The sequence below is a fragment of the Myiozetetes cayanensis genome, unplaced genomic scaffold, assembly GCF_022539395.1.
Source record: "Myiozetetes cayanensis isolate MyiCay16 unplaced genomic scaffold, myiCay2020 scf2-11, whole genome shotgun sequence".
In the NCBI taxonomy this organism is placed as follows: domain Eukaryota; kingdom Metazoa; phylum Chordata; class Aves; order Passeriformes; family Tyrannidae; genus Myiozetetes; species Myiozetetes cayanensis.
The window spans coordinates 91,380,591-91,397,856 of record NW_026087411.1 but is presented as its reverse complement, the minus strand read 5'-3'; positions in this window follow the sequence as shown (position 1 = coordinate 91,397,856).

Below are 17,266 nucleotides of genomic sequence, written 5' to 3'. Positions count from 1 at the left end.
AGCAACTGCACCTGCTTTCCCAGGCCTGATGTCTGCCTGATACCCAACATCATTCTTCCTCCCGCCTAATGGAAGTAATGTGCAATGTACAGAGTTATTTTCCTCCTCTCTTACAGTTTCCAGTAAACATTTTTTAATGCGTTTTTCTTCAATTTTCTGGTTTGTGCACTTGCAAATTGCATCCTTATGCAACTATCAGATCTTTTCCCTCTCTAAGCTTCTTCATAGAGCTGAACTACATTTTATTCAATGGTACAGAATTCTAATTTCATTTGGTTAAATGTCTTGGGTCGTTTTTAAAACTTTCACCCTAAACTGTAGTGAAAGGGGACCTCTGTGACTACAAAAATTTTAGAGTCAGAATTGCAGGCTCTTCAGAAAATAAATATAATTTGCAGAGAGCTGGGATCCAAAATGACAACAAAGCAGATAAGAAACATGCATTTCCAAATGTGCAAAGGAATGTTTTAATCCCAGAAGACTTGAGAAAACTGTTTCTGCTGAAAAAGCCCAAGTCTCTCATGACCTGGGGATGAAACATCCTGGAGTCTGAGGTCTAACAGTCCTGTGCATTTAACCCCACTCAAATTCCTCACCAATGCACCCTAGACAAAAATTATACTAAAATGAAACTTGGAATTTGCAGGATTATAGAGTAAAATACATGATGAGGCTGTCATAGCTTTTCAGAAATGAAGCATCAAATATTCAGAAAGTTGCCAATTATGTTAAGGCATAGAAATTTAGTTTCAGAATGAAACTGCCTCTCAGTGTCAGAAGACAAAACTATTCAGGTCAAGATAATGCAGAAGATTGGGGTGTTTTTGTTGTTGTTTTTTCCCTTCAAATTGCAGGACTTTAAAATCCCTGCTTTAAATGTCAAAATACAATGTCATGAGTGTCATCTTTGTAGCTTAAGCCCTAAATGGTGTGTTTGTTGTGGGAAGTGCTGGTGGAAGTCTTTGGAAATGTATGTTTTGTGAACTCTGTTTACAAAGAAGTTGCCTCTTCTTATCCCTGGTGACAGGCCTAAAAATGGAACTTGCTCAGGGAGAGGGCTGAACAGCTCTGGAAAATCATCCTTAGCTGCCCTCCCACAGAACTGCAGATGGTTATCCAGGCAGTAGACAAAGGTCTTTACCACACCTCCAGGCCCTATCCCTTAATGTTTATGGAATTGCTGAGGCTGCAGAAAAAGAGATGCTGCTTGCAGAAATGGGAAAATAAGCTGCTCAGCCAGAAATGAAGAGGATTAAATGGCTGCTGGCCTCTGGAAGAAGGAAGGCGTCTACCCTGCAGGAGTGGGAAAAGCTACTAAGACCAGACTGGGAAGAATAGTCCCTCCTGTCAAGATGCTGACCTCTCTGAGGGGAAAAAGTTGAAGCACTTTTCCTTGTGCTACCTAACTGTGTGTTACATAAGTACCTTTCAGCAGACATGGCACTTTTGCTACTTACAGGTCTTCATAATGCTCAGAGTTCTCAGCTTTTCTCTCCCACAGATGTGTTGTAGTCAGCTCACTGCAAAGCATGTTTTCTCACAGTTACCTGTGTTGATGTGCTTTTCAATGCTTTCAGACCTTTCAGTCTGAAAGTTAGATAATTAGTCTGTCTAAAATTTTAGATAAACACTAAAGTGGTGCATTAAGGTGTGACTTTTCAGAGCATTAGTATCATGCTGGAGCAGTGCTGACAGTTCTGGGTTCTGAGTTCTGGGCTTAGGTATTTAGAAAAGCAGAGAGAGAATGAAATGCAGAGAAGTCCCAAAGGCTTATTCACAAAGCAGATTTTCCAGGTTTCCAGAAAGCCTGAAATCTGAGTTTGCTTCTGCAGCTGATGGATGAATATCAATGGCTCTGAGCCAAGGTACCAATCCCTCTACAGGAATGGAGAAGATTAGTCTCTGTGGCTTTGAAAAGGCAAAATCAATATATTGGGCACCTCATTATAACAAAGAGGTCTCTGCCCTGTGCCACAAGGTTTTGTCATGACCTCGATGTTGATCACCGGCTGATTAATCAGCTGGCATCATTTCAAATTCCTTTCTTTGGTAAGGTGAAGAATCCATCACTTTCCTTTGTTGGCCTTCACAGGGTTGGGGATTGCCCAGCTCTCTAATTTGTCTATGTCTCTCTGCAGGGCCTCTCTGCCTTTGAGGGAGTCAACAGCTCCCTCTGAGTTAGTATCATTGGCAAACTTACTTAGTATACCTTTGAGTTCTGCATCCAAGTCATTTATGAAGATGTTGAAGACAACTGGGCTCAGGATGGAGCTCTGTGGAACTCCACTAGTGACCAGTTGCCAGTCTGATGTTCCTCCATTCACTGTAACTCTTCATGCCCAAGCTGTGAGGCAGCTGCTTACCCATCACATGATGTGTGTATCCAGCTGTGTGCTGGACACTTTGTCCAGAAGGATACTGTGAGGGGCAGTATCAAAAGCTTTACTGATTACATCAACTGGCTTCTCTTGATCAGCTAGGTGGGTTATTTTGTCATAAAAGAAAATCAGGTTTGATAAGCAGGACTTTCCCCCCATGAAGCCATGGTGGCTGTGACCAATGGCTGTGTTGTCCTTCAGGTGTTTGTCAGTACCTCCCATAATTATCTTTTCTGTAACTTTACCAGGCACTGAAGTGACACTGACAGGCCTGTAGTTTCCAAGGTCATCCTTCCTACTCTTTTTGAAAACTGGGACAATGTTAGCCAGACTCCAGTCAAGTGGGACCTCTCAAGGTTCCCAGGACTGTTCAAAAATCATTGAGAGAGGCCTTGTGATGACTCAGTCAGCTTTTTGAGTATTATTAGATGAATCCTATGAGGCCTCAGAGACTTCCAGGGATTCATCTGGAGCAGCAGATTTTGCACAAGTTCAGAGTTGACCGGGATCATAAAAGTGGTGTTTAAAAAATGTTGAAATATAACATTCTTAGCAAGGTACTGGTCCCTACTGTCCCTGGTCTCTATTGAATGCCCTTTTCAGAAATATCCTGATCTGGAGAGCTGCAATAAGCTGTGTCTGTTTTTCCTCTGCTGTTTGGTACAGCAACATGTTTTTCATTACAATCTTTGCTTGCCTAGCAAGAGAAGTTTAGGAAAGAGTTTCCTCAAGAAAACCTTAGAGTTTGTTTTACTATGAAGTTATTTAATCATTCACTGTTATAAAAGCTTTCAACACTCAGATGACAGTGTATCTTGTTTCTCTATAATCTGTATCAAGAGCTTTGTGGAAGAACTTATGCATAATGTATGAAGCATTTTTCTAGATTGTTTTAGTAAGACTGAGCTATATTTTGGATATAAGTCAATGTAAAACATTGAAAGAACTGTATAGTTCTCTCAAAATTATGGCACTTACCGCACATAAGAAGAATTTGGGGAAAAAACAAGGATGTGACAGACTATGTTTTCGGTGCTGTTCTGACTAGCACAGTGGTTTACATTTTTCTTAGTTCTTAGTGGTTAAAAGCCACTGAGATCTTGAGCTGGTTGGGGACAAGACAACCACTCTTCCTACCAGTATTTTTGTCATTGCTCTGCAACAAGAAGCTTCATCTTCCATCCATCATTTATAATAATCTGTTGAGTTATATGGAGAATAATGCCTTTCTTCTGGGAATGAATCACTATAATTCTCAAAGAATGGCAACTTCCCATGGCACTACTGTTACCATAAGGGAAAAGATGGTTTTGCTTGGGTGCTGACTCTCCACCTGGATGCCCATCCATTATTCCCTGCCTTCTCCCAGCAGTGCCTGGTTCCCACCTCCCTGTAGCTACCAGCATGCTGCTACTGGGTGAAGTTGGGGCTTTTAGCTATGTGGACACGACAGAGAACTGCCTTTTCCTTAATGCACTCTGAGGTACATCCTGCTTACCTAAATTTAAAGGCTCTTGGGCCTTTTTAAAGTAGTTATCAGGCAACAGAATTTGGCAAGAATTTTGACAGCAGAAAGATGACAGTCTCACTACAAGAGTGCAGTCCTGAGAGTGGTAAAGAGTCAGGCAGGTGCTGTGCAACCCACTACCTGCCCTTGAAGCACGGCTCCTGTCCCTGCTTGTCCATCCTTCATGGTGACTGTTCTGCGGCCCAGGAGGAGTTGTTACAGAGGGGTTCAAGAGCTGCAAGAAGTGGCTGTGAGACCTAGATCATGTGTTCCTCCCAAAGCTGGGTACAGTGGACTCTGTAACTCCTTCAGGCAATTATGAAAATTATGGTTTGGGTCATTTCCTCCTTAACAGCCCATTTCTGAGAATGTTGGTGGGCAGCTCAGAGGGTTTATTTCCTCAAGAAAGATGCCAAACCACAGGCATGAAAAACGTTAAAAATCAGAGAAGCCTCTGAGAGGACAATAATAATACAAGTTTTTTTCAGTCTGTCATCCAAAATGCTAATGTAGCCTTTGCCTTGCCAGCTCTCCCAGTAACATCGAGTAAGGCGACTTTTGGTTCTAACTCTTTTTCACCCACAGCCTGCTGGCATTTCCAGCTAATTAACCTATGCTGTGTCCTTACCTGCCCTTCCCCAGGACCCTTTCTGTTCACCCAGATCCTACAGTCTGTCTGTCTGCTGCTGCTTTTTATCACAACCCTTCCTCCTTCAGCTCCTGATGCAATACAGCCATGCAGCACCGCACAGAGGAAAGTCTTTGCAAGAAGCCCTAGTGTGTATATTCTACCTTTTTCTGTGTTGCATACACATACTTTTCTTTTCTCTCTTACTTTCAGAGGTGTCACCATATTCCAACACTGAAACCATTCCCTATTCTCCATCACAGATAACTCCATAAGTGTATTTCCAGTGGCATCTTTTATTTTTCATAAAGCTCCAACAGGAAGTTAAGGCTTCCCAGTTTCAGAGATACAGCTGTTCCTTGCTAATGTATTCCAAAATAATCAGGATGCTGTTGATGTGCTCAAAAATGAGGATGTGTTTGCTGTCTTCAAGTAATTGTTCAAACTTTTCAGTCTGCTAAATTTGTTTTCTTCGCACTTTGACTTGCTGATTTGTTGCTAAGTGGGAAATAGGTGCTTGTGTTCCCAAAAGCAGGTGCTTCAAATTCGGGTTTAGAAAGTCCAATTTCAGCTCCTGTTTTTGAAAATAGGACTTAAAAAGATACTTCAGAGCAGCAGTAGCTATGTTGATCTCCATACAAGACCACACGTCTTGGTGTATCAATTTGCAAAGGCAGAGATCAGTGTCTGAGCTTGTGTCTTTAATCAGGTGTCACTTCTTGTCCTGTTAAAAAAGATAAAGACTTGCTAGAGGGGAGAATTCCTCAAGTGCTTTCCAAGAGCTCCATCATTTTACGTGTGGGCTACATAAAATACGTCCCCTTGTCACATTAGTCCCTGCGGTACAGCCGAGGGACTGGCAGCACGGCTGTGGCAGGCAGCAAACCTCCAGGTTTCATTCAGCATGAGTTAGCAGTTCACATGAGGGTGCTGCTAATGGCCTGCCACTTTCCACTATGGAAAATTAAGCACAAAAGGTTGAAGGAGAGTGACATGAGTTTCAAGATATGCCATAATGCATTTGTGTACCCACTGTAAGGCTCACTGTTTCTCTTCATGGGGAGCCCTACTGGCTCTTTATACTTAGCCTCTTTTTATGTGATCTAAATAGAGCAGTTTGTTAGATCATCTAAAAATCTCTTGCTTGCATGAGATAAAGCTTATGGCAAAATGGGTGGTTCAGAAAGTTAGAGAAACTCAGTGCTGCCCAGACAGAGAGGTGGTAATGCTTACTTTATGGGAACATTAATAGGAGTCATCCACTGAAATTCTCTGGACTTTGATTGAGGAATACATCTGAGTGGAGATGCCAATTCTAAACACTGCAGTGAATGGGTGGGGGAGGGCATGCAGATTGAACTAGGAAAAATTAGTTTTCCATTGGTTGGATAATCCCTTCAGAATCTGTTTTTTGAGCATCAAGGCGAGATCCTGTCTCGTTATTAATGTCTGTGTAGTGCCTGTGTTTGAGCAGAGTGAGTATCAGTGGACAAGTAGCCCTGGCAAATGTGAAGGCTGTTTCCATAACTGGTCAGCGATCAGTAGCTGTGAAGCTGAACCATTTAAGTCTGTGCTAATATGCAGCATTTGGGATTTATTCTAGAAAATTTATGCTGGAACTTGAGAAACACGGGAATGGCAATATGCACTCAGACAGTCAGACGACTTGCAATATTTACAGTCCATTAAGTCCAATAAGAAAATCCACTATCACCAAACTGGAAAAACAAAACTCTGCGATGTACATCTGTTATTTTTCAATATGGTAAGCGTAGCTTGTATTCAGTAGGACTTAAAAATTGCAAGCTACTCTGGTAAAGTATAGATGAATCTCTTCAAAACACACTATATTTGCCTTACTATTTTCAAAACTTGATGGGAAACAGCCAGTAATTCTCTGCCTTATATTTTCTGGTTTTTTACAGACAGCTGGGTTAGATCCAGATCACTGGCTTAGGCTGACACAGAGAAAATGCTGATGTTGTAGCATCTAGTTTGCATTAGAGGAAAGTATGGATTTATTTATTCAAATTTTTACGCTGTAGAGGTTGAGGCATGGGTGCTAACTAACTTCTTCTATGTTGTTAACTGAAAAGAACACTTTTGTACCATACAGCATGGAGGAAAGGGGTGTGTTTACTCACCTCTACAGACATCTGAGGTTGATTTTTATATTAATAATGGCTCTATAAACCTTTCACTGTTGGGAAAATCAAAATACATGCTTGCTGGTTTTTTTTTACTTACTGTAGGGAGTTGAGCCTGGCTGGATGCCAGGTACCCAATAAGGCTACTCTCACTCTCCCTCTGCAACTGGACAGAGGAGAGAAAAAAAAAAAAACAAACCAAAAAAACAGGTAAGGATTTGTGAGTTAAGAGCTGGGAGAGGTCACTTACTGAATACTTTCATGGGCAAAACACTTAAAGTGGGAATAGTACTTAAATTTATTACTAACAGGATAAGAGCCAAAGAGTGAGAAATAAAACAATCTTAAAAACACCTTCCCCCCACCCCTCCTTCCTTCCATGTTTTCCTTCCTCCCCCCAGCAGTGGGGGGGGGACAGGGAATGAGGGTTACTGTCAGTTGTTGTTTCTGCTGCTGCTCAGAGAGAGGAGTCCTTCCCCTGCTCCCGTGGGGTCCCTCGCCTAGTAGACAGTCCTTGAGGGACACCTTGGTGTGAGTCCATCCCTCGGATAGCAGTTCTTCCCAAACTGCTGTCCTGTGGGTCACTCCTCCATGGGGTGCAGTCCTTCACAGATGAGCTGTACCAGTGTGGGTCCCCCACAGGGGTCACAAGTCCTACCTGGAAAAAGCTGCTCCAGTGTGGGCTTCCCTCTCCATGGGCCTCAGATCTCTGGCAGAACCCTGCTCCATCTTGGGCCTCCCACAGGGTCACAGCCTCCTTCCTGCATACACCTGCTCCAGCATGGGCTCCTCCATGGGCTGCAGGTGGGTCTCTGCACCCTGATGGTCCTCCATGAGCTACAGGGGGATAGCCTGCTTCAGCAGGAGCCTCACCTCTGGCTCCTGGAGCATCTCCTGCCCCTCCTTCTGCACTGACCTTGGTGTTTGAATTGTTGTTCCCATGTTCTCACTCTACTCTTCCCTGGCTGGAATTCTTTCTGCGCAATACATTCTGTTCTTAAATATGTTATCATGGAGGCATTACTATTACTCCTGATAGGAGCTGACCTTGGCCTTGGCCAGCAGCAGGATCTCCATCCTGGAGCCAGCTGGCATTGGTTCCACAGGGCAGGGGAAGCTTTTAGCAGCTTCTGACAGAAGCCACCCTTGTACCCCCTCCCCGCTCCCCCTACCAAAAGCCAGCCACAGAAACCCATTACGCTTACATACTTACACATTTTTTTTTCTCCCTGAAGTACAGTGGATGAGAATATTTTCGCCCATATGCCTCTTGGCTGAAAACAGGCATTTTGAAAGCAAATTAGACACATGAACGGGAACTAATGTTGTTTTGTTGTTCTCAGCCTGTGTACAGTGCGGTTTCTGTCTGGTGGGCTGGTGAAAGGAATGCAAGGATGAGTTGCTTGTCACCACATAATCTGTCAGTATATAATTTGTCAACGTATAATCTAAGGTAGCCTCTGGAGAAATAAGTGCATGCTTTGTGGTTGCATTCATGGCGAATTCAATGAAATTCAGATACCTTGTAAACAGCCAGGACAATCTAGCCATAAGACTAAGCTAATGTAAAAGCTATCACTAATTTCAGGATGAAGTTCTTGTGTGCTGCTAGGGCTCTATGTCAAAAACATATCACAGTGCTGTTGTAGGAAGAAAAATATTCCAAAGCTCCCACTATTGATATTCAGTTGCTTTGCCAATTCTCTTATGTTGCATCACAGGTTGCAACACCTCTAAGTTCCAAGCCACTTTTCCCCACCTGTCCCTGTCTGCTGTCTGTAATTTAGGTGCTCCTCATGAGCTGCTGTATGAAGTTTATGTAATTAAAATAACCTTTACGGAGGAACAGAGAGGGAAGTCAGATAATTCAGTTTTGCTGGGAACCTTGACTTGACTTTGCTTAGTGCAGTGGTTTAAGTGTCTGTTCCAAACACAGTGTAACTTGTAACAATAAACAAAATCAAGTAAGTAGCTGAGTATGACACTAATGCTCCAGAAAATATATAAGATACTAGAGAACACTTAATAGTAATAGGGAGAAAAATAACCTGAGTTTCTCACTCATGCTCTTTGATTCCACGTTTCCACATGTGAAAAGCCAGAAGGAATTTATATGCTGTTAGCCAGCAAGCATGGCCACCCCAAATACTGCCTATCACACCTTTAATATAAGGGTGCAGAAATCCATGTTGGGATTCTTGTCCTGCTCCTCATAAGCCCCAAGCCAGAGAAGAAAAATATGTTGTAATCCTGGAAGAGTCAGTCTGTGAACACTACAGCTCTTCAAAGAAAGTAAGTTTCTGATGGTGCCCAGCATGCTTTTTGCTCATGGTTTTATTTTTATGAGCTCTAAACATAGTTCCCAAATGATAAAGCTGTAAAATTTTTAAGTCTAAGATATAACAATGTGAGCTGATAAAAACTGGCAAGAATATAGTCTCTCCTCTCTTGCTGTATGTTCCTGGCACCTTCTTTGCACCAAGCTGAGTGTTCTTTTGACTAAGCAATGAGCCAAATTGGTAAAAATAGACTCCCAAACTGCTGACCAAACATTTACACCTCCTTTCTTGAATGAGATCTAATGCTCATGTAGTATATGCTATGTTGATTCAGCATTCAAAACCAATGACATAAGAAACTTGGCTGTCTTTTTATATTTTTCATACTGGTTTACTTTCCCACAGGATCAGCAAGCTTGATCTTACCCTGTGGCTGTGACCAATGCACAGGAGAGCCTGGGGAAGGGGAGGTGAAGGAGAATAGCTTTTTCTTTTCTTTTAGCAGAAGTCTGTAAGTAGAGAAGTTAAGGCTGAAGTGTGGCTTAGGATGGACATAAAATGACCCTCTGACTGGTGGTCTAGCCTGAGCTCAGCTGCAAGAACACTACCAAAGTGTGAGAGAATTGTCTTGCTGTGGAATTTCAAGGCTACACCCTCTGTTTTGCTGATCATAAGGGCACTGGGTTCAGTTTCCAACACAGTGGCATAAGCCTAACACAACTCACTAAGTGGTTTAAGCTTAAACTGAAAGTGTAGTCTTAGAGTCTAAAAACGCTGCAACTGATGAAAACTATATTAAATTGGTACTTGTTCTGTGGAACTGGGAACTGAAGTGGTTCAGAGAGCAGATACAGCTCCTAATGATTGCTGGATTGGATTGGCTGTCTTTATGGAGCACTTCGGTTTGCCAGAAATTAACTGGGAGCATCACACAGCTGGTACAACCTGGGCCAGAAGATTCCTAAAACACCTGTATGGCAATTTTATGAAACAGATCCTAAGGGAGCCGACTTGGAAAAATGCCCTCCTTGATCTGCTGCTTGTCAACAGAGTGGATCTTGTGAGGGAAGTGGAGATTGGTGGCCGTCTTGGCTGCAGTGACCACAAAGTGATCAAGTTTAAAGTCTCTGTTAATAGAAGGAAAAGTGCCAACTCCTGGGCAGGAGGAGAGCAGACTTCAGGTCGCTCAGGGAGTTAGTAAGGTCCTAAGGTCCCCTGCAAAAATGTTTTTGTGGGTGCTGGGGTCCATCATTGCTGGTCACTTTTCAAACATCACCTCCATGGGACACAGGAACAGGCAACTCCTAAATGTTGGAAGTCAAGCAGGTGAGGCAGAAGGCTGGCTTGGCTGAGCAGGGATCTTCTGTTGGAAATGAGACAGAAGAGGAAGGTGTATGCCCAGTGGAAGCAAGGTCAGGTGACATGGGAAGAATACAGAGATTCTGCTTGCCACTGTAGGGTGAAAATCCGCATGGCCAAAACTGAACTGGACGCGAAGCTGATCAGAAATGTGGGGGACAATAAAAAAGTTTTTAGTGGCAATAGGCAGTGTAGAAATATCACTGGCCTGTTACAGGAAGAAGATGGTCACCTCACAAACAGGGGCAGAGACAAGGCAGAGGTGTTTAATACTTTCTTTGTCTTCAACATGGATGAGGGACCAAGAGGTTCTTAGTGCCCTGAGCTGGAGGACCATGACTGGGAGAATGATCAACTTCCAGTCAACCCTGAAATTCTGCAGGATCTTTTGCTCCATCAGGATCCCTACAAATCCATGGGGCCTGATGGGATTCACAGAATCACAGAATATGCTGAGCTGGAAGACACCCACAAGGATCATCGAGTCCAACCCTTAGCCCTGCACAGAACCATCCTGATTCCTCAAAGAGCTGGCTGATGTAATTGCAAAACCTCTCCCAAACATTTTTGAGTGGTCTTAGGAATCCAGAGAGTCCCAGCTGACTGGAAGCTGGTGAATGTTGTCCCAGTTTTCAAGAAGGGCAAGAAGCAGGACCCCAGAAACTACAGGTCTGTCAGTGTCACTTCAGTGCCTGGTAAAGTTACAGAGAAGATAATTCTACCTTGAGTGGAAGCTGTATGAGGAGCGACTGAGTCATTTGGTCTGTTCAGCCCGGAGGAGACTGAGGGGAGACCTCATTGCAGTTACAACTTCCTTGTGAGTGGAAGATGAGGGGCAGGCACTGATCTCTTCTTGGTGCTGACCAGTGACAGAACCCAAGGGAATGGCCTGAAATTGTGTCAGTGGAGGTTTAGGTTGAATATTAGAAAAAGGTTCTTCACCCAGAGGGTGGTTGGGCACTGGAAAGAGGCTCCCTGGGGAACTGGTCACAGTTCAGAGATATGTATTATACGAAGGGCTTCCTGAGAAATCTTCAAGGGATTACTCTGGGGCATGTAGACACAGTCCAGACTGACATTAGTTCAAAATCAATTTTGAAGAAGGAAGGGGTTTTTCTCCTTTCTGGCCTTACCCAGCTCATCCTGGAAGCTCAGTACAGTTCTGCAATTCTCAGCTGCCAAATTCAGTGTTCGATGTTAGGTGAGAAGTTGCTTATAGCTGAGTGATATTATATGGCCATTCCCTGGGGGAGTTCAGGTCCTGTACATGCGCAAAAGCTCCAGTGACCCATTTTTTCTATATAAGACTCTGATTTTTACATATTTTCTTTCTGTTCCTCTTATGATCCATACAAGGCACAGTATTCTTGTCCTGAAATTATATATTGTTGAGAACATATGTATCATGTTCTGCTCCAATATCATATCAGGAGAGCAAGAATTTGATCTATTAATATTTTAGTTCTTCTCTTGCAATAGCTATTTGGAATTGTGATTAAATACTGCAACTGGCCTTTAAATATTATACTAATATGGGAGCTAGGTGTAGATATTCTAAGCTGTGTATCTATGGCTAAATTACTAAAAGCATGGTCTGTGGCACTTGCTGTACTGATTGGTTCCAGAGGGACTTGCTGGTGCTAAGGGTTTCTAAAACTCACAGCCACGTTTACTCTCTGTAACTAAATAAGAGACCGAGAGGCCAAACTAGAAATTATTTAGAAGCTTTCACCTTTTGTTTTTTAATATAAATGACAGCATAAGCCTATGATCACGGGGAAGCAGAGAAAGAAAGGTAAAGCAATATTCTAGGTATTACAGGTACTCAGCTTGCCTCAAACAGTTTGTTACAACCATGAGCCCTTTAATTAAGTAGAATTTACCCCAGCACAGAGGACTTCTGTAAAAGCCTTTGCTACACACACGACCTACTTCAGGTCTTTGCAAAGGGCAGAAATTTGACATAACTGGTAAGGTTCTGCCCTAGATGAAAACCCTTGATGAAAATCTCAGTTACAGCGTTCAGCCACTGGATGTCCTCATTTTCAAAGGTCTGCAAAGGTTGTTTAGCTGTAAAGCCACGTGTTGTTGACAGTTTGCAGAGCATTGCATAAAAATATTCTGTGTGTATTGGGTATTGCCAAACTCCAAGCTTACCACCCATAAAGCAATGGAATAATTTTCACTTATCAAGGTAATTAAACTCCTACTGGATACAGAACATGTATTTAACCTGCTCCTTTCTCAATTTCTCTCTCTCTTTTTTTTTTTTTTTTTTTTTTTACAACTTAAGTGCAATTTGTGTAACATCTTGCTTTGCAGAACTCTTGCATTCCTAAACACTGAGAAGTTTACTACATTTATTCCTTTATCCAGCGCTACTTTCACTGGAGTTTATTGCAGTTTTTACTGTGGCTTTGGACTGCAGCTTGTTTTTTCAAAAGTCTTATGAATTCTCAAGGGTGCATTCCTCTGTTTCCAAGAGTCCTGATTGTCTAATCCCATAAAGACTTTGCCAGCGTTAGGTAATCACAGCGTGCCTGCAGCTACACCTGCCCAGAGAGCTTCACTTTGCTTCTTCTCAGAATCATAGAATCGTTTGGGTTGGAAGGGACCTTAAAGATCAACTTGTTCCAACCCACTGCCATGGAGAGGGACAGCTTCCACTGGACCGGGTTGCTCAGGGTACATCCAACCTGGCCTCTACTTTCTTCTCCAGCTCATGAGCCATGACCACCCACCTTTCCTTCGCTGCACGCTCCCCTGCCTGCACCATGGAGAGTTTTTCTCAGCCCAAGCTTCCCCTGCATCTAAGCTCTCATCCAGCCTCCTCATTCTTGCAGCTCTAATGGCATCATTCTTGTTGCCAAACGTTCCTGTCTTCTGATTATGATTTGACATCGCTTGTCAGACACACTCCAACAACTTATAAAAATCTGAGCTGGCAGAAAACTGGCAACTGGCTATATGTATCATGTGGATTTCATGTTTGTTCATAAAACATGGAAACATGTTCATAAAAATCTGTGCTTTTTTTCCTGTCTTAAGTTTCAAGAAAAAAAATTCTACTTCTATTAGCTTTGTTCCCTTTATTTCTGTAATTTAAGCTGTTTTTAAACCACATTGTCTTTCCATCCAGTAGGCAGCTTATGCTTTCTAAACACGTGCTTGACATCATGAAAGCAGATTTTATGGGGGGACAAACTCAGTAGAAAAATTAGGACTAGACTTCTTTCCTTCATAAAGGGAACTCAGTTTCTGGGATAAATGGGCACACACACTAAATACGTACTCTTCATGCACCAGCATGGAAGTTTCATTCCTCCCAGGCTGGTGCATAAGGCGCATCTCCAGCAGGAATCAGCCTCTGTAGCTGCCAAAGTTTCCTAAGGTGTCCAGGTATGCATTTATTTATCTACTCCCTCAGTGGTTCAGTACTGAGCAAGTGCTTCAGAAAAAGAGATGAGCATGTTATGATTCCATACACAGCTCTGCAGGACTGGTAGATTCTCATGAAAAGTTTCTCAACCTCTGTGCATCCTTTCTTGCCCACTGTGGAAGGGGAGGCATGCCCAGAGCTGCTCCGGTGGAGAGCAACCTGGAGTGCTCCTTATAGGACCCTGAGTCCTGGGATTTGCTCCCAGTGCAGAAACTGTGGTGGTTTCTGGACTCTGAAACAAGCCTAACATTCAAGTGAAAGATTCAGAAGATGGAAGGCAGGCAGGAAACCACCATGGCAGATCTGGATGACACGATGCTTGTCACAATGCTATTACCTTAACCCCAAGCACATGCTAATGTTTCAGGGAGAGGAGCAGAGTGTGGTAGAAACAGACTGCTCTGCAGGCACTGAGGAGCTAAGAGCAGCTTCTGAAGAGGACACGTGTTACAGGACTTCTCCCAACAGGGAGCTGCTGGCAGCTGAAGAGCTGGCCGTGGTTGATTGGAAATGAGCTGTCTCTGCTCCTGCTGCAAGACTAATTGGGCTGGGGGAGTGAAGCGAATTACATGCCCCTTCCCTAGAAACTGTGTTACTACTCTGCATTTGCTCGCCTTGGGCTGAATGATTGTCTGCTTCTGAACATGGCTTCTAAACTGCTGAGGAATTGGTGACAGCCTGTGGATGGCCCAGCCTTCACCCTCTTGGAGAAGACTTATTAATCCTTTTCTGTCATTCTGGAGGACATTGTGGGCCATGCGAACAGTGTTGGCAAATGCAGATGAAGAAGAAAAGGGATTGCAGTCCAACATCTATATCTGAGGTTGGACATGGCCACTTTTCCCTCTGGCACTCATGGTCATCCCTGGAGAGATGAAGCCTGTTGTGATTTCTGGGGGACTCTTTCTCCTTGTGGCTTTTGAAGAGCTCTTTGGAAGATGTTGGATGCTGCTTTTACTCATTGTAAAACTGAAGATTTGGCTTGGAGTGACAAGAAGAGATTAAAGGTTTTGCAAGCAGCAAACCCTAGATTTACAGCAAACACAGAGGATTTTGCTTTCTCAGTACAAAAGCCCAGATGCAGCTCACATTAAAATCAATAATTGATCTATGTCCATTTACAGATACATCTACATTCATGTAGGCTGGGAAACCTTATCCCTGGGTGCATATTTTCCTTTTAAGCAGCTTGTACTCAGGCTGCCTACAAATATATCTGTTCATCAAGTGGGCAACACTTAGTCTCTTCTAGGAATGAACTGGGGACTTTTTTTTTTCTCTTGGAAGTTAAGAATAGGACTGACAAGACAGATGGAAGCTGCTGAACTGTTACACAGCTTGGTAGAGAAGCACAGAGCCCTTTAAAGCTGAGGCTGCAGCCAGGATTTACCTCTTGAGAAATGGCAGCAATCCCCAAAGTAAGTAGTTTGCATGGGCTATAAATCTGCCTCAAAATAATCAGCATGGATGCAGGCTGAACTCAGAATAAAATCCTTTTTTTTTTTTTTAGCTGAGATGCTATAATATGGGACAAGGCTGAGCAAACATATTGTGACTCTCCCATTTGGTGCTCTGTGTCCCAGATTGCTGACTGTGCAGCCACACCAAGCTGTGGGTCACACACCTTTATTCCTTATGTAGATAAACATTCCTGTTATGTTAACGACAGATCTGGAGAAATTTCGGTTTTGCTTCAGCTGGTTAATGAACCAGCGTCTGGCGGGTTGCTTGCAGGGCACACGTTGCAGAGACTTCTGCTCCAGCACCTGGGCAGCCCAGGCAGCACGATGCAGAACTGACCCAGTCCACAGAGGATTTGGGGGATTTTTAGCTTCTAAATACTAGGCTTGTTAGGTGCATATGCTGCTGGGCCTTTGTAAACTGATTTTCTATTTTTTTTCAAAGGAATGTTGGACAAGTTTCATGGCTGTGGCAGCAAAAGGCCCACTGCTAACAGGAGGCTGAGCTTGCTGCTTTCTGCTAAAAAGGTTTTTTCTTCCAAAGCAAACAATCACGGCAGCAAAATTACTGTGCATCTTTTCAAGATGTTGTCTGGTGTGTTCTTAGAACTAGATGATCTTTTTAGCTGCAACTTTCTTAAAAATACCTGAGTCTGAGCCAGACATGTAAGGTAGAAAACATTATCCTGACAGTTGGAGTTTGGGGGGGTTGCAAGCAAGTAGAAACTAGATCTTACAAAAGGAAGTACCGGGCCAGCTAAGGATGGAGATTATCAGCTCTTCCTATCGCTCCTGATGACAGAAGGACAAAAGGTGCCCTTCTGCTTCCTAGGGAGGTTTCCAAACATAAAGAAAGAGTCTTTGTTTTTCATAGAGGGGGATTTTGGCTGAGGAAGGTTAGCAGGGAAGCAGACAAAGATAGGAAACCTGCAGCAGCTTGGCATTGAGTGTGAGGTTGAAGCTGCCCGTTTGGTGCTAACAGTGTATGTCCAGGAGCTAGAAAGGGCAAAATGCCTTTGGTTTTGGCTTTCCTTATAGCTGTTGTGTCCTCTCAACTTCCCATTTTCAGCTTGCAGCCCTGAGATTAATTAAAAATACAGTGTAGAGCTTTCCACCTTCCAAAAAATAAGTGTTATGATCTCATGGTGGTCCTGCAAGAGAGGAATAGTGATGAAGTGGGAGACAAAAGAATTAAGGAAATACTGCATTGTACAGCCATATTTGCATTAGGCTCAACATCTGTATCCTGGGATCAGATTTCTGCTGAGATTTTACTTGAGGGCAGTTTGTCCTTCCTACTGGGAAGAGACAGACAGTGAACCACAAGATGAGCGTGCCTGTGTTGGGAAAGTTGGAGGAAAAGCAATATATAGGAAAGGGGGCCCTGGGTGGGCTCTGTTTCTCTGCGGTAACCCATGTCCCAGCAGCATTTCCACCTGGGGACAACCCCATCTGTATTGCTTCTAAACCTGAAAGCACTGGTGTATCTGTGCTTGTATATGTGCTGAAACCAAGTGAGCCCATAACAAGGAGGAGGATTTCAGGCAGACAAGAAGTCAAACCTCTGCCACAAGCTGAGAGAACCCGGCGCCATGCACAACAAAGCAGAATGGATGGGTAGGCTGCAAAATTACAAGCTGCTTCTTGCCAACTATGTGGCTGGAATGAGCATGCCAAAGCAGACTAGGTTTCCCTCTCACCCTCGTCTGGCCTTCTGTCAGCCTATGCCTCTGCGGGGTGTCTGGACAAAATGCTAAAAAACTGGAAATAGAAATACAGATTTAAAAACTTGAATAAAATGTCCAGGCTCAAGGTCTGTGTTTGTGTGATGGCTGAAAAAATAATGGGCATTTCACAATTAAAGCTGAGCACTATCCACGGTGGATGATGGTACTTCTATGCCAGGATTTCCACCAACGGGAAGACCAGATGTCTATTGCACCACTGGTGTCAGCTGGAATAAGCCTATTTTTTGAAGCACCATGTCCTTTTCTGACCCGTACTTTTTCAAGTGTTTCCAGTCATCTCAGATCTTTACATAATCAAATTAATTTAAATGCTTTCTTCAA